The sequence below is a fragment of the Oncorhynchus nerka genome, linkage group LG6 (assembly GCF_034236695.1).
Source record: "Oncorhynchus nerka isolate Pitt River linkage group LG6, Oner_Uvic_2.0, whole genome shotgun sequence".
NCBI classification, from domain to species: Eukaryota; Metazoa; Chordata; class Actinopteri; order Salmoniformes; family Salmonidae; genus Oncorhynchus; species Oncorhynchus nerka.
Genome location: NC_088401.1, coordinates 51,933,367 through 51,950,924, shown reverse-complemented (window position 1 = coordinate 51,950,924; position 17,558 = coordinate 51,933,367). Strand labels below are relative to the sequence as shown.

The 17,558-nt window shown below is 48.8% G+C and overlaps 1 protein-coding gene across 1 annotated transcript in view; it reads left to right on the top strand.

The window, feature by feature from the left end:
• Positions 1-17,558, top strand: part of LOC115130045 (testican-1-like) — a 356,997-nt gene that overhangs the window by 75,586 nt on the left and 263,853 nt on the right. The gene's annotated exons all lie outside the window — the stretch shown is intronic.

Below are 17,558 nucleotides of genomic sequence, written 5' to 3'. Positions count from 1 at the left end.
GTGTATAAGGAGTGTGTGTAGACTGTAGTGTATAAGGAGTGTGTGTAGACTATAGTGTATAAGGAGTGTGTGTAGACTATAGTGTATAAGGAGTGTGTGTGTAGACTAGTGTATAAGGAGTGTGTGTAGACTAGTGTATAAGGAGTGTGTGTAGACTATAGTGTATAAGGAGTGTGTGTGTAGACTGTAGTGTATAAGGAGTTTGTGTGTAGACTGTAGTGGATAAAGTGTGTGTGTGTAGACTGTAGTGGATAAAGTGTGTGTCTAGACTGTAGTGGATAAAGTGTGTGTGTGTAGACTGTAGTGGATAAGTGTGTGTGTGTGTGTGTAGACTGTAGTGGATAAAGTGTGTGTGTGTAGACTGTAGTGGATAAAGTGTGTGTGTGTAGACTGTAGTGGATAAAGTGTGTGTGTGTGTGTGTAGACTGTAGTGGATAAAGTGTGTGTGTGTAGACTGTAGTGGATAAAGTGTGTGTGTGTAGACTGTAGTGGATAAAGTGTGTGTGTGTGTAGACTGTAGTGGATAAGTGTGTGTGTGTGTGTAGACTGTAGTGGATAACGTGTGTGTGTGTAGACTGTAGTGGATAAAGTGTGTGTGTGTGTAGACTGTAGTGGATAAAGTGTGTGTGTGTGTGTGTGTGTGTGTGTGTGTGTGTGTGTGTGTGTAGACTGTAGTGGATAAAGTGTGTGTGTGTGTAGACTGTAGTGGATAAAGTGTGTGTGTGTGTGTGTGTAGACTGTAGTGGATAAAGTGTGTGTGTGTAGACTGTAGTGGATAAAGTGTGTGTGTGTGTAGACTGTAGTGGATAAAGTGTGTATGTCTAGACTAGTGGATAAAGTGTGTGTGTGTGTGTGTGTGTAGACTATAGTGGATAAAGTGTGTGTGTGTGTGTGTGTGTGTGTAGACTGTAGTGGATAAAGTGTGTGTGTGTAGACTGTAGTGGATAAAGTGTGTGTGTGTGTAGACTGTAGTGGATAAAGTGTGTGTGTGTGTGTGTGTGTAGACTGTAGTGGATAAAGTGTGTGTGTGTAGACTCTAGTGGATAAAGTGTGTGTGTGTAGACTGTAGTGGATAAAGTGTGTGTGTGTGTGTGTAGACTAGTGGATAAAGTGTGTGTGTGTAGACTAGTGGATAAAGTGTGTGTGTGTGTGTGTGTGTGTGTGTGTAGACTGTAGTGGATAAAGTGTGTGTGTGTGTAGACTGTAGTGGATAAAGTGTGTGTGTGTGTGTGTAGACTGTAGTGGATAAAGTGTGTGTGTGTGTGTAGACTGTAGTGGATAAAGTGTGTGTGTGTGTGTAGACTGTAGTGGATAAAGTGTGTGTGTGTGTAGACTAGTGGATAAAGTGTGTGTGTGTGTAGACTAGTGGATAAAGTGTGTGTGTGTGTGTAGACTAGTGGATAAAGTGTGTGTGTGTGTGTGTGTGTGTGTGTGTGTGTGTGTGTGTGTGTGTGTGTGTGTAGACTGTAGTGGATAAAGTGTGTGTCTGTAGACTGTAGTGGATAAAGTGTGTGTGTGTGTAGACTGTAGTGGATAAAGTGTGTATGTCTAGACTAGTGGATAAAGTGTGTGTGTGTGTAGACTGTAGTGGATAAAGTGTGTGTGTGTGTGTAGACTGTAGTGGATAAAGTGTGTGTGTGTAGACTAGTGGATAAAGTGTGTGTGTGTGTGTGTGTGTGTGTGTGTGTGTGTGTGTGTGTGTGTGTGTGTGTGTGTGTGTGTGTGTGTGTGTGTGTAGAATGTAGTGGATAAAGTGTGTGTGTGTGTAGACTGTAGTGGATAAAGTGTGTGTGTGTGTAGACTGTAGTGGATAAAGTGTGTGTGTGTAGACTGTAGTGGATAAAGTGTGTGTGTGTGTAGACTAGTGGATAAAGTGTGTGTGTGTAGACTAGTGGATAAAGTGTGTGTGTGTGTAGACTAGTGGATAAAGTGTGTGTGTGTAGACTGTAGTGGATAAAGTGTGTGTGTGTCGGCTGTAGTGGATAAAGTGTGTGTGTGTGCGCACGTACAGTATACAGTATGTGGTTCTGAGACAGAATACTGTATCTAACATGTATTTTCTCTTTCTCTTTAATGTCTTCTCTGCTTCCCGTTCCTTGACACCGCACAGGTAAGTCTTGACTTTATAAAACACCTCTAGCACCTTAAGAAATACTTCAACTCAATGTTCAGCACTCAACACACTACACTATGCATCCATCCAGTCAGCTGCAGGAAGTGCCGTCCAAACATGTTCTGAATCTAGATCTGTTAATAATGAGGTCATGGTTCCAGGCTAGTGCTCTGCTTCATGCTCCTGCATCCTAAGAATAACGAGCTACTTAGCCTTCCTGTAAATATGGAACAGGCCGTCTCCTCTCCGGGAGGACAAGGCTCGGCTGAAGAATGGGTTTCCATGTGGTCCCACAAGTTATCATAGAGAGTGACCACACCTTCCTTTAATTTATAGACGAACAAGGAGAGGGGGCCAGAGAGAGGGAGAGTAGTCAGAGAAAGACTAGGACGACTGCTTCATTGCCCGAACTTTTAAATAATGAAGTCAAATAATTATTTCAGGAGAAAAACATTTGTCAGTGAGGGTATGAACGAAACATTGGGCAAACAATTGGACAACAATGGACAAAATCAAAACAAACGAGCAAACTCTGAACCAAAATAGAAGAGGAAAGAACTGCCAGAAATGGAAGAAAAGTCAGATGAAGGAGGGGAAGAGGGAGGGCAACATATTATGTGGAGAAATTGAATCAGTGACCTTGGGATGATTTATCAGTGAACAACAGAAACAGAGAAACACTAACCCGGTACATCCTCCAATAGGCATGATGTTACATCATCCTTGTGTCATAAACAGGAACAACAAGGCAGGGTTGTCTCCCTTCTCTTCCTCCTGTCGAATCTAGCTCTCTCCTTCCCTCCCTTGTCTCATTACCTTCCCTTTATCTTTCCCCTCTATCTGTGTCCCCTCTCTCCGCCTATCTCTTTCTCTTACTTCCTCTCTCCCGACTCTCTACTCCCTCTCCCTGCCCCCCCCCTTCTCTCTGTGTCCTCTCTCGTTCCCTCCTGCCCTCTCCTTTCTGAGAGGAGGGTAATGGAATTTGACTGCATGTCTAGAAAGCCCAGTGTTAGAGCAGGATTTACTACTAATAGGCAAGGACAGTGTGACCTAAGCTGTGTGTGTGTGTGTGTGTGTGTTTGTGTGTGTGTCAGAGTACAAGGAAGTGTGTGTGTGCCCACTTAGACAAAGACAGCTAAGTGCTTTGGACAAGACCTGTAATAAATAGTATCAATTATACATGACACAAAACCCTCACCCTCACTCCGGCCTTTACACGTGCATGGGTGCTTACTCCTCCCCACCCACACACACACACACACACACACACACACACACACACACACACACACACACACACACACACACACACACACACACACACATACACACACACACACACACACACACACACACACACACACACACACACACACACACACACACACACACACACACACACACACACACACACACACACACACACACACACACACACACAGATGAGCACCAAAGTTATTTGGACCTTTATGGCTACATCCTCTCTGTTGAGTCTTCTGGGAGCTAATTGGGTACAAAGTTATTATTGTGATATTTTCCTCTGCCTTTCACACACTACGCTACGCACACGCATACACACACACTCGGTGCTCTAATTTACTCAGTGAGTTTACACGGCGACCCAGAAAACCAATCAGGTTGTTGATGACAGTATTCTTTTTCTGTTGCTTTGTCTTTGTCTCTCTGAGAGTAACCTAGACCACATTCCTTAAAGTGTTGCTTAAATCCCCTGTGTAAGGACTGTCACATGGAATATATTATTATAAGGATAGGAAACAGCTCTAGTTTATTGGGACACATCCACATTGGTGCTTTAGGGGTTCTCCATTAGGTGCTTTCCGTAGGATGTCAATGAACTATTAACTATTAACTAACTATTAACTAACACTATTGAACAAGCAGAGAGAACAAGCAGAGAGCGCGGTTAGAGCAAGCAGAGAGCGCGGTTAGAGCAAGCAGAGAGCACAGTTAGAACAAGCAGAGAGCACGGTTAGAACAAGCAGAGAGTGCGGTTAGAGCAAGCAGAGAGCACGGTTAGAACAAGCAGAGAGCGCGGTTAGAGCAAGCAGAGAGCGCGGTTAGAGCAAGCAGAGAGCACAGTTAGAACAAGCAGAGAGCACGGTTAGAACAAGCAGAGAGCACGGTTAGAACAAGCAGAGAGCACGGTTAGAGCAAGCAGAGAGCACGGTTAGAACAAGCAGAGAGCGCGGTTAGAACAAGCAGAGAGCACGGTTAGAACAAGCAGAGAGCACGGTTAGAGCAAGCAGAGACCACGGTTAGAACAAGCAGAGAGCACGGTTAGAGCAAGCAGAGAGCATGGTTAGAACAAGCAGAGAGCACGGTTAGAACAAGCAGAGAGCACGGTTAGAGCAAGCAGAGAGTACGGTTAGAACAAGCAGAGAGCACAGATAGAACAAGCAGAGAGCACAGTTAGAACAAGCAGAGAGCACGGTTAGAGCAAGCAGAGACCACGGTTAGAACAAGCAGAGAGCACGGTTAGAGCAAGCAGAGAGCATGGTTAGAACAAGCAGAGAGCACGGTTAGAACAAGCAGAGAGCACGGTTAGAGCAAGGAGAGAGCACAGTTAGAACAAGCAGAGAGTAGAACAAGCAGAGAGCACAGTTAAAACAAGCAGAGAGCACGGTTAGAGCAAGCAGAGAGCACGGTTAGAGCAAGCAGAGAGCACGGTTAGAGCAAGCAGAGAGCACGGTTAGAACAAGCAGAGAGCACGGTTAGAACAAGCAGAGAGCACGGTTAGAGCAAGCAGAGACCACGGTTAGAACAAGCAGAGAGCACGGTTAGAGCAAGCAGAGAGCATGGTTAGAACAAGCAGAGAGCACGGTTAGAACAAGCAGAGAGCACGGTTAGAGCAAGCAGAGAGTACGGTTAGAACAAGCAAAGAGCACAGATAGAACAAGCAGAGAGCACAGTTAGAACAAGCAGAGAGCACAGTTAGAACAAGCAGAGAGCACGGTTAGAGCAAGCAGAGAGCACGGTTAGAACAAGCAGAGAGCACGGTTAGAACAAGCAGAGAGCACGGTTAGAGCAAGCAGAGAGCACGGTTAGAACAAGCAGAGAGCACCGTTAGAGCAAGCAGAGAGCAGAGTTAGAACAAGCAGAGAGCACGGTTAGAACAAGCAGAGAGCACGGTTAGAGCAAGCAGAGAGCACGGTTAGAGCAAGCAGAGAGCACGGTTAGAACAAGCAGAGAGCACGGTTAGAACAAGCAGAGAGCACGGTTAGAACAAGCAGAGAGAACGGTTAGAACAAGCAGAGAGTAGAACAAGCAGAGAGCACAGTTAAAAATAGCAGAGAGCACGTTTAGAGCAAGCAGAGAGCACGGTTAGAGCAAGCAGAGAGCACGGTTAGAAGAAGTAGAGAGCACGGTTAGAACAAGCAGAGAGCACGGTTAGAGCAAGCAGAGAGCATGGTTAGAACAAGCAGAGAGCGCGGTTAGAGCAAGCAGAGAGCACGGTTAGAAAAAGCAGAGAGCACTGTTAGAACAAGCAGAGAGCGCGGTTAGAACAAGCAGAGAGCGCGGTTAGAGCAAGCAGAGAGCACGGTTAGAACAAGCAGAGAGCACGGTTAGAGCAAGCAGAGAGTGCAGTTAGAGCAAGCAGAGAGCACGGTTAGAGCAAGCAGAGAGCACGGTTAGAGCAAGCAGAGAGCACGGTTAGAGTAAGCAGAGAGTAGAACAAGCAGAGAGCACGGTTAGAGCAAGCAGAGAGCACGGTTAGAAGAAGCAGAGAGCACGGTTAGAGCAAGCAGAGAGCATGGTTAGAACAAGCAGAGAGCAGGGTTAGAGCAAGCAGAGAGCACGGTTAGAGTAAGCAGAGAGTAGAACAAGCAGAGAGCACGGTTAGAACAAGCAGAGAGCACAGTTAGAACAAGCAGAGAGCGCGGTTAGAGCAAGCAGAGAGCACGGTTAGAACAAGCAGAGAGCACGGTTAGAACAAGCAGAGAGCACGGTTAGAGCAAGCAGAGAGCGCGGTTAGAGCAAGCAGAGAGCACGGTTAGAACAAGCAGAGAGCACGGTTAGAGCAAGCAGAGAGCGCGGGTAGAGCAAGCAGAGAGCGCGGTTAGAGCAAGCAGAGAGCACGGTTAGAAAAAGCAGAGAGCACGGTTAGAACAAGCAGAGAGTGCGGTTAGACCAAGCAGAGAGCGCGGTTAGAGCACGGTTAGAACAAGCAGAGAGCACGGTTAGAGCACGGTTAGAGCAAGCAGAGAGCACGGTTAGAGCAAGCAGAGAGCGCGGTTAGAACAAGCAGAGAGCACGGTTAGAACAAGCAGAGAGCACGGTTAGAACAAGCAGAGAGCACAGTTAGAACAAGCAGAGAGCACGGTTAGAGCAAGCAGAGAGCACGGTTAGAACAAGCAGAGAGCACGGTTAGAACAAGCAGAGAGCACGGTTAGAACAAGCAGAGAGCACGGTTAGAACAAGCAGAGAGCACGGTTAGAGTAAGCAGAGAGTAGAACAAGCAGAGAGCACGGTTAGAGCAAGCAGAGAGCACGGTTAGAAGAAGCAGAGAGCACGGTTAGAGCAAGCAGAGAGCATGGTTAGAACAAGCAGAGAGCAGGGTTAGAGCAAGCAGAGAGCACGGTTAGAGTAAGCAGAGAGTAGAACAAGCAGAGAGCACGGTTAGAACAAGCAGAGAGCACAGTTAGAACAAGCAAAGAGCGCGGTTAGAGCAAGCAGAGAGCACGGTTAGAACAAGCAGAGAGCACGGTTAGAACAAGCAGAGAGCACGGTTAGAACAAGCAGAGAGCACGGTTAGAGCAAGCAGAGAGCGCGGTTAGAGCAAGCAGAGAGCACGGTTAGAACAAGCAGAGAGCACGGTTAGAGCAAGCAGAGAGCGCGGTTAGAGCAAGCAGAGAGCGCGGTTAGAGCAAGCAGAGAGCACGGTTAGAAAAAGCAGAGAGCACGGTTAGAACAAGCAGAGAGTGCGGTTAGACCAAGCAGAGAGCGCGGTTAGAGCACGGTTAGAACAAGCAGAGAGCACGGTTAGAGCACGGTTAGAGCAAGCAGAGAGCACGGTTAGAGCAAGCAGAGAGCACGGTTAGAGCAAGCAGAGAGCGCGGTTAGAACAAGCAGAGAGCACGGTTAGAACAAGCAGAGAGCACAGTTAGAACAAGCAGAGAGCACGGTTAGAGCAAGCAGAGAGCACGGTTAGAACAAGCAGAGAGCACGGTTAGAACAAGCAGAGAGCACGGTTAGAACAAGCAGAGAGCACGGTTAGAACAAGCAGAGAGCACAGTTAGAACAAGCAGAGAGCACGGTTAGAGCAAGCAGAGAGCACGGTTAGAACAAGCAGAGAGCACGGTTAGAACAAGCAGAGAGCACAGTTAGAACAAGCAGAGAGCACGGTTAGAGCAAGCAGAGAGCACAGTTAGAACAAGCAGAGAGCACAGTTAAAACAAGCAGAGAGCACGGTTAGAGCAAGCAGAGAGCACGGTTAGAGCAAGCAGAGAGCACGGTTAGAGCAAGCAGAGAGCACGGTTAGAACAAGCAGAGAGCACGGTTAGAACAAGCAGAGAGCACGGTTAGAGCAAGCAGAGAGCACGGTTAGAACAAGCAGAGAGTGCGGTTAGAACAAGCAGAGAGCACGGTTAGAACAAGCAGAGAGCACGGTTAGAGCAAGCAGAGACCACGGTTAGAACAAGCAGAGAGCACGGCTAGAGCAAGCAGAGAGCACGGTTAGAACAAGCAGAGAGCACGGTTAGAACAAGCAGAGAGCACGGTTAGAGCAAGCAGAGAGTACGGTTAGAACAAGCAGAGAGCACAGATAGAACAAGCAGAGAGCACAGTTAGAACAAGCAGAGAGCACAGTTAGAACAAGCAGAGAGCACGGTTAGAGCAAGCAGAGAGCACGGTTAGAACAAGCAGAGAGCACGGTTAGAACAAGCAGAGAGCACGGTTAGAACAAGCAGAGAGCACGGTTAGAACAAGCAGAGAGCACAGTTAGAACAAGCAGAGAGCACGGTTAGAGCAAGCAGAGAGCACTGTTAGAGCAAGCAGAGAGCGCGGTTAGAACAAGCAGAGAGCACGGTTAGAACAAGCAGAGAGCACGGTTAGAACAAGCAGAGAGCACAGTTAGAGCGCGGTTAGAACAAGCAGAGAGCACGGTTAGAACAAGCAGAGAGCACGGTTAGAACAAGCAGAGAGCACGGTTAGAGCAAGCAGAGAGCGCGGTTAGAGCAAGCAGAGAGCGCGGTTACAACAATCAGAGAGCGCGGTTAGAACAAGCAGAGAGCGTGGTTAGAACAAGCAGAGAGCGTGGTTAGAGCAAGCAGAGAGCACGGTTAGAGCAAGCAGAGAGCGTGGTTAGAGCAAGCAGAGAGCGCGGTTAGAGCAAGCAGAGAGCGTGGTTAGAACAAGCAGAGAGCGCGGTTAGAGCAAGCAGAGAGCGCGGTTAGAACAAGCAGAGAGCACGGTTAGAACAAGCAGAGAGCACGGTTAGAACAAGCAGAGAGCACAGTTAGAGCGCGGTTAGAACAAGCAGAGAGCACGGTTAGAACAAGCAGAGAGCACGGTTAGAACAAGCAGAGAGCACGGTTAGAGCAAGCAGAGAGCGCGGTTAGAGCAAGCAGAGAGCGCGGTTAGAACAATCAGAGAGCGCGGTTAGAACAAGCAGAGAGCGTGGTTAGAACAAGCAGAGAGTGTGGTTAGAGCAAGCAGAGAGCACGGTTAGAGCAAGCAGAGAGCGTGGTTAGAGCAAGCAGAGAGCGCGGTTAGAGCAAGCAGAGAGCGTGGTTAGAACAAGCAGAGAGCGCGGTTAGAGCAAGCAGAGAGCGCGGTTAGAACAAGCAGAGAGCGCGGTTAGAACAAGCAGAGAGCACGGTTAGAACAAGCAGAGAGCACAGTTAGAGCGCGGTTAGAACAAGCAGAAAGCATGGTTAGAAGAAGCAGAGAGCACGGTTAGAGCAAGCAGAGAGCGCGGTTAGAGCAAGCAGAGAGCGCGGTTAGAGCAAGCAGAGAGCGCGGTTAGAGCAAGCAGAGAGCACGGTTAGAAAAAGCAGAGAGCACGGTTAGAACAAGCAGAGAGTGCGGTTAGACCAAGCAGAGAGCGCGGTTAGAGCACGGTTAGAACAAGCAGAGAGCACGGTTAGAGCACGGTTAGAGCAAGCAGAGAGCACGGTTAGAGCAAGCAGAGAGCGCGGTTAGAACAAGCAGAGAGCATGGTTAGAACAAGCAGAGAGCACGGTTAGAAGAAGCAGAGAGCACGGTTAGAACAAGCAGAGAGCACGGTTAGAGCAAGCAGAGAGCACGGTTAGAACAAGCAGAGAGCACGGTTAGAACAAGCAGAGAGCACGGTTAGAACAAGCAGAGAGCACGGTTAGAACAAGCAGAGAGCACGGTTAGAGTAAGCAGAGAGTAGAACAAGCAGAGAGCACGGTTAGAGCAAGCAGAGAGCACGGTTAGAAGAAGCAGAGAGCACGGTTAGAGCAAGCAGAGAGCATGGTTAGAACAAGCAGAGAGCAGGGTTAGAGCAAGCAGAGAGCACGGTTAGAGTAAGCAGAGAGTAGAACAAGCAGAGAGCACGGTTAGAACAAGCAGAGAGCACAGTTAGAACAAGCAAAGAGCGCGGTTAGAGCAAGCAGAGAGCACGGTTAGAACAAGCAGAGAGCACGGTTAGAACAAGCAGAGAGCACGGTTAGAACAAGCAGAGAGCACGGTTAGAGCAAGCAGAGAGCGCGGTTAGAGCAAGCAGAGACCACGGTTAGAACAAGCAGAGAGCACGGTTAGAGCAAGCAGAGAGCGCGGTTAGAGCAAGCAGAGAGCGCGGTTAGAGCAAGCAGAGAGCACGGTTAGAAAAAGCAGAGAGCACGGTTAGAACAAGCAGAGAGTGCGGTTAGACCAAGCAGAGAGCGCGGTTAGAGCACGGTTAGAACAAGCAGAGAGCACGGTTAGAGCACGGTTAGAGCAAGCAGAGAGCACGGTTAGAGCAAGCAGAGAGCACGGTTAGAGCAAGCAGAGAGCGCGGTTAGAACAAACAGAGAGCACGGTTAGAACAAGCAGAGAGCACAGTTAGAACAAGCAGAGAGCACGGTTAGAGCAAGCAGAGAGCACGGTTAGAACAAGCAGAGAGCACGGTTAGAACAAGCAGAGAGCACGGTTAGAACAAGCAGAGAGCACGGTTAGAACAAGCAGAGAGCACAGTTAGAACAAGCAGAGAGCACGGTTAGAGCAAGCAGAGAGCACGGTTAGAACAAGCAGAGAGCACGGTTAGAACAAGTAGAGAGCACAGTTAGAACAAGCAGAGAGCACGGTTAGAGCAAGCAGAGAGCACAGTTAGAACAAGCAGAGAGCACAGTTAAAACAAGCAGAGAGCACGGTTAGAGCAAGCAGAGAGCACGGTTAGAGCAAGCAGAGAGCACGGTTAGAGCAAGCAGAGAGCACGGTTAGAACAAGCAGAGAGCACGGTTAGAACAAGCAGAGAGCACGGTTAGAGCAAGCAGAGAGCACGGTTAGAACAAGCAGAGAGTTCGGTTAGAACAAGCAGAGAGCACGGTTAGAACAAGCAGAGAGCACGGTTAGAGCAAGCAGAGACCACGGTTAGAACAAGCAGAGAGCACGGCTAGAGCAAGCAGAGAGCACGGTTAGAACAAGCAGAGAGCACGGTTAGAACAAGCAGAGAGCACGGTTAGAGCAAGCAGAGAGTACGGTTAGAACAAGCAGAGAGCACAGATAGAACAAGCAGAGAGCACAGTTAGAACAAGCAGAGAGCACAGTTAGAACAAGCAGAGAGCACGGTTAGAGCAAGCAGAGAGCACGGTTAGAACAAGCAGAGAGCACGGTTAGAACAAGCAGAGAGCACGGTTAGAACAAGCAGAGAGCACGGTTAGAACAAGCAGAGAGCACAGTTAGAACAAGCAGAGAGCACAGTTAGAACAAGCAGAGAGCACGGTTAGAGCAAGCAGAGAGCACGGTTAGAACAAGCAGAGAGCACGGTTAGAACAAGCAGAGAGCACGGTTAGAACAAGCAGAGAGCACAGTTAGAACAAGCAGAGAGCACGGTTAGAGCAAGCAGAGAGCACTGTTAGAGCAAGCAGAGAGCGCGGTTAGAACAAGCAGAGAGCACGGTTAGAACAAGCAGAGAGCACGGTTAGAACAAGCAGAGAGCACAGTTAGAGCGCGGTTAGAACAAGCAGAGAGCACGGTTAGAACAAGCAGAGAGCACGGTTAGAACAAGCAGAGAGCACGGTTAGAGCAAGCAGAGAGCGCGGTTAGAGCAAGCAGAGAGCGCGGTTACAACAATCAGAGAGCGCGGTTAGAACAAGCAGAGAGCGTGGTTAGAACAAGCAGAGAGCGTGGTTAGAGCAAGCAGAGAGCACGGTTAGAGCAAGCAGAGAGCGTGGTTAGAGCAAGCAGAGAGCGCGGTTAGAGCAAGCAGAGAGCGTGGTTAGAACAAGCAGAGAGCGCGGTTAGAGCAAGCAGAGAGCGCGGTTAGAACAAGCAGAGAGCACGGTTAGAACAAGCAGAGAGCACGGTTAGAACAAGCAGAGAGCACAGTTAGAGCGCGGTTAGAACAAGCAGAGAGCACGGTTAGAACAAGCAGAGAGCACGGTTAGAACAAGCAGAGAGCACGGTTAGAGCAAGCAGAGAGCGCGGTTAGAGCAAGCAGAGAGCGCGGTTAGAACAATCAGAGAGCGCGGTTAGAACAAGCAGAGAGCGTGGTTAGAACAAGCAGAGAGTGTGGTTAGAGCAAGCAGAGAGCACGGTTAGAGCAAGCAGAGAGCGTGGTTAGAGCAAGCAGAGAGCGCGGTTAGAGCAAGCAGAGAGCGTGGTTAGAACAAGCAGAGAGCGCGGTTAGAGCAAGCAGAGAGCGCGGTTAGAACAAGCAGAGAGCACGGTTAGAACAAGCAGAGAGCACGGTTAGAACAAGCAGAGAGCACAGTTAGAGCGCGGTTAGAACAAGCAGAAAGCATGGTTAGAAGAAGCAGAAAGCACGGTTAGAACAAGCAGAGAGCACGGTTAGAACAAGCAGAAAGCACGGTTAGAACAAGCAGAAAGCACGGTTAGAACAAGCAGAGAGCACGGTTAGAGCAAGCAGAGAGCACGGTTAGATAATGCAGAGAGCACGGTTAGAGCAAGCAGAGAGCACAGTTAGAGCGCGGTTAGAACAAGCAGAGAGCACAGTTAGAGCGCGGTTAGAACAAGCAGAGAGCACAGTTAGAGCAAGGTTAGAACAAGCAGAGAGCACGGTTAGAGCAAGCAGAGAGCACGGTTAGAGCAAGCAGAGAGCACGGTTAGAGCAAGCAGAGAGCACGGTTAGAACAAGCAGAGAGCACGGTTAGAACAAGCAGAGAGCACGGTTAGAGCAAGCAGAGAGCACGGTTAGAGCAAGCAGAGAGCACGGTTAGAACAAGCAGAGAGCACGGTTAGAACAAGTAAAGAGCACGGTTAGAGCAAGCAGAGAGCACGGTTAGAACAAGCAGAGAGCACGGTTAGAACAAGCAGAAAGCACGGTTAGAAGAAGCAGGAAGCACGGTTAGAACAAGCAGAGAGCACGGTTAGAGCAAGCAGAGAGCACGGTTAGATAATGCAGAGAGCACGGTTAGAGCAAGCAGAGAGCACAGTTAGAGCGCGGTTAGAACAAGCAGAGAGCACAGTTAGAGCGCGGTTAGAACAAGCAGAGAGCACAGTTAGAGCAAGGTTAGAACAAGCAGAGAGCACGGTTAGAGCAAGCAGAGAGCACGGTTAGAGCAAGCAGAGAGCACGGTTAGAGCAAGCAGAGAGCACGGTTAGAACAAGCAGAGAGCACGGTTAGAACAAGCAGAGAGCACGGTTAGAGCAAGCAGAGAGCACGGTTAGAGCAAGCAGAGAGCACGGTTAGAACAAGCAGAGAGCACGGTTAGAACAAGCAAAGAGCACGGTTAGAGCAAGCAGAGAGCACGGTTAGAACAAGCAGAGAGCACGGTTAGAACAAGCAGAAAGCACGGTTAGAAGAAGCAGGAAGCACGGTTAGAACAAGCAGAGAGCGCGGTTAGAGCAAGCAGAGAGCACGGTTAGAAAAAGCAGAGAGCGTGGTTAGAGCAAGCAGAGAGCGCGGTTAGAGCAAGCAGAGAGCGTGGTTAGAACAAGCAGAGAGCGCGGTTAGAGCAAGCAGAGAGCGCGGTTAGAACAAGCAGAGAGCACGGTTAGAACAAGCAGAGAGCACGGTTAGAACAAGCAGAGAGCACAGTTAGAGCGCGGTTAGAACAAGCAGAGAGCACGGTTAGAACAAGCAGAGAGCACGGTTAGAACAAGCAGAGAGCACGGTTAGAGCAAGCAGAGAGCACGGTTAGAGCAAGCAGAGAGCGCGGTTAGAACAATCAGAGAGCGCGGTTAGAACAAGCAGAGAGCGTGGTTAGAACAAGCAGAGAGCGTGGTTAGAGCAAGCAGAGAGCGTGGTTAGAGCAAGCAGAGAGCACGGTTAGAGCAAGCAGAGAGCGTGGTTAGAGCAAGCAGAGAGCGCGGTTAGAGCAAGCAGAGAGCGTGGTTAGAACAAGCAGAGAGCGCGGTTAGAGCAAGCAGAGAGCGCGGTTAGAACAAGCAGAGAGCACGGTTAGAACAAGCAGAGAGCACGGTTAGAACAAGCAGAGAGCACAGTTAGAGCGCGGTTAGAACAAGCAGAAAGCATGGTTAGAAGAAGCAGAAAGCACGGTTAGAACAAGCAGAGAGCACGGTTTGAACAAGCAGAGAGCACAGTTAGAACAAGCAGAGAGCACGTTTAGAACAAGCAGAGAGCACGGTTAGAACAAGCAGAAAGCACGGTTAGAACAAGCAGAAAGCACGGTTAGAACAAGCAGAGAGCACGGTTAGAGCAAGCAGAGAGCACGGTTAGATAATGCAGAGAGCACGGTTAGAGCAAGCAGAGAGCACAGTTAGAGCGCGGTTAGAACAAGCAGAGAGCACAGTTAGAGCGCGGTTAGAACAAGCAGAGAGCACAGTTAGAGCAAGGTTAGAACAAGCAGAGAGCACGGTTAGAGCAAGCAGAGAGCACGGTTAGAGCAAGCAGAGAGCACGGTTAGAGCAAGCAGAGAGCACGGTTAGAACAAGCAGAGAGCACGGTTAGAACAAGCAGAGAGCACGGTTAGAGCAAGCAGAGAGCACGGTTAGAGCAAGCAGAGAGCACGGTTAGAACAAGCAAAGAGCACGGTTAGAGCAAGCAGAGAGCACGGTTAGAACAAGCAGAGAGCACGGTTAGAACAAGCAGAAAGCACGGTTAGAAGAAGCAGGAAGCACGGTTAGAACAAGCAGAGAGCACGGTTTGAACAAGCAGAGAGCAGAGTTAGAACAAGCAGAGAGCACGGTTAGAACAAGCAGAGAGCACGGTTAGAACAAGCAGAGAGCAAGGTTAGAACAAGCAGAGAGCAAGGTTAGAACAAGCAGAAAGCACGGTTAGAACAAGCAGAAAGCACGGTTAGAACAAGCAGAGAGCACGGTTAGAGCAAGCAGAGAGCAGAGTTAGAACAAGCAGAGAGCACGGTTAGAACAAGCGGAGAGCACGGTTTGAACAAGCAGAGAGCAGAGTTAGAACAAGCAGAGAGCACGGTTAGAACAAGCAGAGAGCACGGTTAGAACAAGCAGAGAGCAAGGTTAGAACAAGCAGAAAGCACGGTTAGAACAAGCAGAAAGCACGGTTAGAACAAGCAGAGAGCACGGTTAGAGCAAGCAGAGAGCAGAGTTAGAACAAGCAGAGAGCACGGTTAGAACAAGCGGAGAGCACGGTTAGAACAAGCGGAGAGCACGGTTAGAGCAAGCGGAGAGCACGGTTAGAGCAAGCAGAGAGCACGGTTAGAGCAAGCAGAGAGCACGGTTAGAACAAGCAGAGAGCACGGTTAGAACAAGCAGAGAGCACGGTTAGAACAAGCAGAGAGCACGGTTAGAACAAGCAGAGAGCACGGTTAGAACAAGCAGAGAGCACGGTTAGAACAAGCAGAGAGCACGGTTAGAACAAGCAGAGAGCACGGTTAGAACAAGCAGAGAGCACAGTTAGAACAAGCAGAGAGCACGGTTAGAACAAGCACAGAGCACGGATAGAGCAAGCAGAGAGCACGGTTAGAACAAGCAGAGAGCGCGGTTAGAGCAAGCAGAGAGCACGGTTAGAACAAGCAGAAAGCACGGTTAGAACAAGCAGAAAGCACGGTTAGAACAAGCAGAGAGCACGGTTAGAGCAAGCAGAGAGCACGGTTAGATAAAGCAGAGAGCACGGTTAGAGCAAGCAGACAGCACAGTTAGAGCGCGGTTAGAACAAGCAGAGAGCACAGTTAGAGCGTGGTTAGATCAAGCAGAGAGCACAGTTAGAGCACGGTTAGAACAAGCAGAGAGCGCGGTTAGAGCAAGCAGAGAGCACGGTTAGAACAAGTAGAGAGCACGGTTAGAGTAAGCAGAGAGCACGGTTAGAGCAAGCAGAGAGCACGGTTAGAGCAAGCAGAGAGCACGGTTAGAACAAGCTGAGAGCACGGTTAGAACAAGCAGAGAGCACGGTTAGAGCAAGCAGAGAGCACGGTTAGAGCAAGCAGAGAGCGCGGTTAGAGCAAGCAGAGAGCACTGTTAGAACAAGCAGAGAGCACGGTTAGAGCAAGCAGAGAGCACGGTTAGAACAAGCAGAGAGCACGGTTAGAGCAAGCAGAGAGCGCGGTTAGAACAAGCAGAGAGCACGGTTAGAACAAGCAGAGAGCACGGTTAGAACAAGCAGAGAGCGCGGTTAGAACAAGCAGAGAGCACGGTTAGAACAAGCAGAGAGCACGGGTAGAACACAGGGTCACTTTATTTATATAAGCCTCAGCTATAGATTCTCTCTTTCCTCTCTACTCCTATTCTCTTCTCTTTCCCTCTGCTTGTGGAGTCCCTCATTGCTCCACACTGCAGACGCTGTGTGCTTCAGTACAGAGACTAAGATGTTATTTCTGATTGGATCTGTCATTTTTTTAAATGTTATTTCAACTTTATTTAACCGGGTAGGCCAGTTGAGAACAAGTTCTCATTTACAACTGCGACCTGGCCAAGATAAAGCGAAGCAGTGCGACACAAACAACCACACAGAGTTACACATGGAATAAACAAACATATAGTCAATAAAACAATAGGAAAAAACTATATACAGTGAGTGCAAATGAGGTAAGATTAGGGAGGTAAGGAAATAAATAGTCCGTAGTGGCGAAGTAATTACAATTTAGCAATGGCGTGATAGATGTGCAGAAGATGAATGTGCAAGTAGAGATACTGGGGTGCAAAGGAGCAAAAATAAATAAATAACAATATGGGGATGAGGTAGTTGGATGGGCTGTTTACAGATGGGCTGTGTACAGATGCAGTGATCTGTGAGCTGCTCTGACAGCTGATGCTTGAAGTTAGTGAGGGAGATATGAGTCTCCAGCTTCAGTGATCAGTGATTTTTGCAATTAGTTCCAGTCATTGGCAGCAGAGAACTGGAAGGAAAGGCGGCCAAAGGAGGAATAGGCTTTGGGGGTGACCAGTGAAATATACCTGCTGGAGCGCGTGCTACAGGTGGGTGCTGTGATGGTGACCAGTGAGCTGAGATAAGGCAGAGCTTTACCTAGCAAAGACTTATAGATGACCTGGAGCTAGTGGGTTTGGCGAGGAATATGAAGCTAGGGCCAGCCAACGAGAGCATAGAGGTTGCAGTGGTGGGTAGTATATGGGGCTTTGGTGACAAAACGAATGGCACTGCATCCAATTTGCTGAGTAGTGTTGGAGGCTATTTTATAAATGACATCTCCGAAGTCAAGGATTGGTGGGATAGTCAGTTTTACGAGGGTATGTTTGGCAGAATGAGTGAAGGATGCTTTGTTGCGAAAATAGGAAGCCGATTCTGGATTTGATTTTGGATTGGAGATGCTTAATGTGAGTCAGAACCTTCCAGAGTAGTGATGCTGGGCGGGCGGGCAGGTGCGGGCAGCGATCGGTTGACGAGCATGCATTTAGTTTTACTTGCGTTTAAGAGCAGTTGGAGGCCACGGAAGGAGAGTTGTAATGGCATTGACGCTCGTCTGGAGGATAGTTAACACAGTGTCCGAAGAAGGGCCAGAAGTATACAGAATGTGTCGTCTGCGTAGAGGCATTAGAGGATCTATCACAGGCTGTTAAGATCAGCCAAGTTGGGTGTTATGATATCGTCCTATGCACACAGAGCAAGGCAGAGTAGAGCAGAACACACACACCTATACTATTGAACTCTGTACATGTCTACCTCGTTCTCTCTCTTCTCTCAGACACACATGCACACGCACACACTTAAACACTATCACTTAACACAATCCCACCAAGATTTCCGGTGAGAAGCAGTATGCAACTGGATGTGAGTCTTCCTCACACCCTCTGCCGTCTGTTTATACTGATCCTCCGTGGAACAATAAGCACACTGACCTTTCAGTTCTCTTCTCTCTGCTGGAGACACCTCATGGTGAGTCGGTGTGTGTGTGTGTCTGTATGTCAGGGC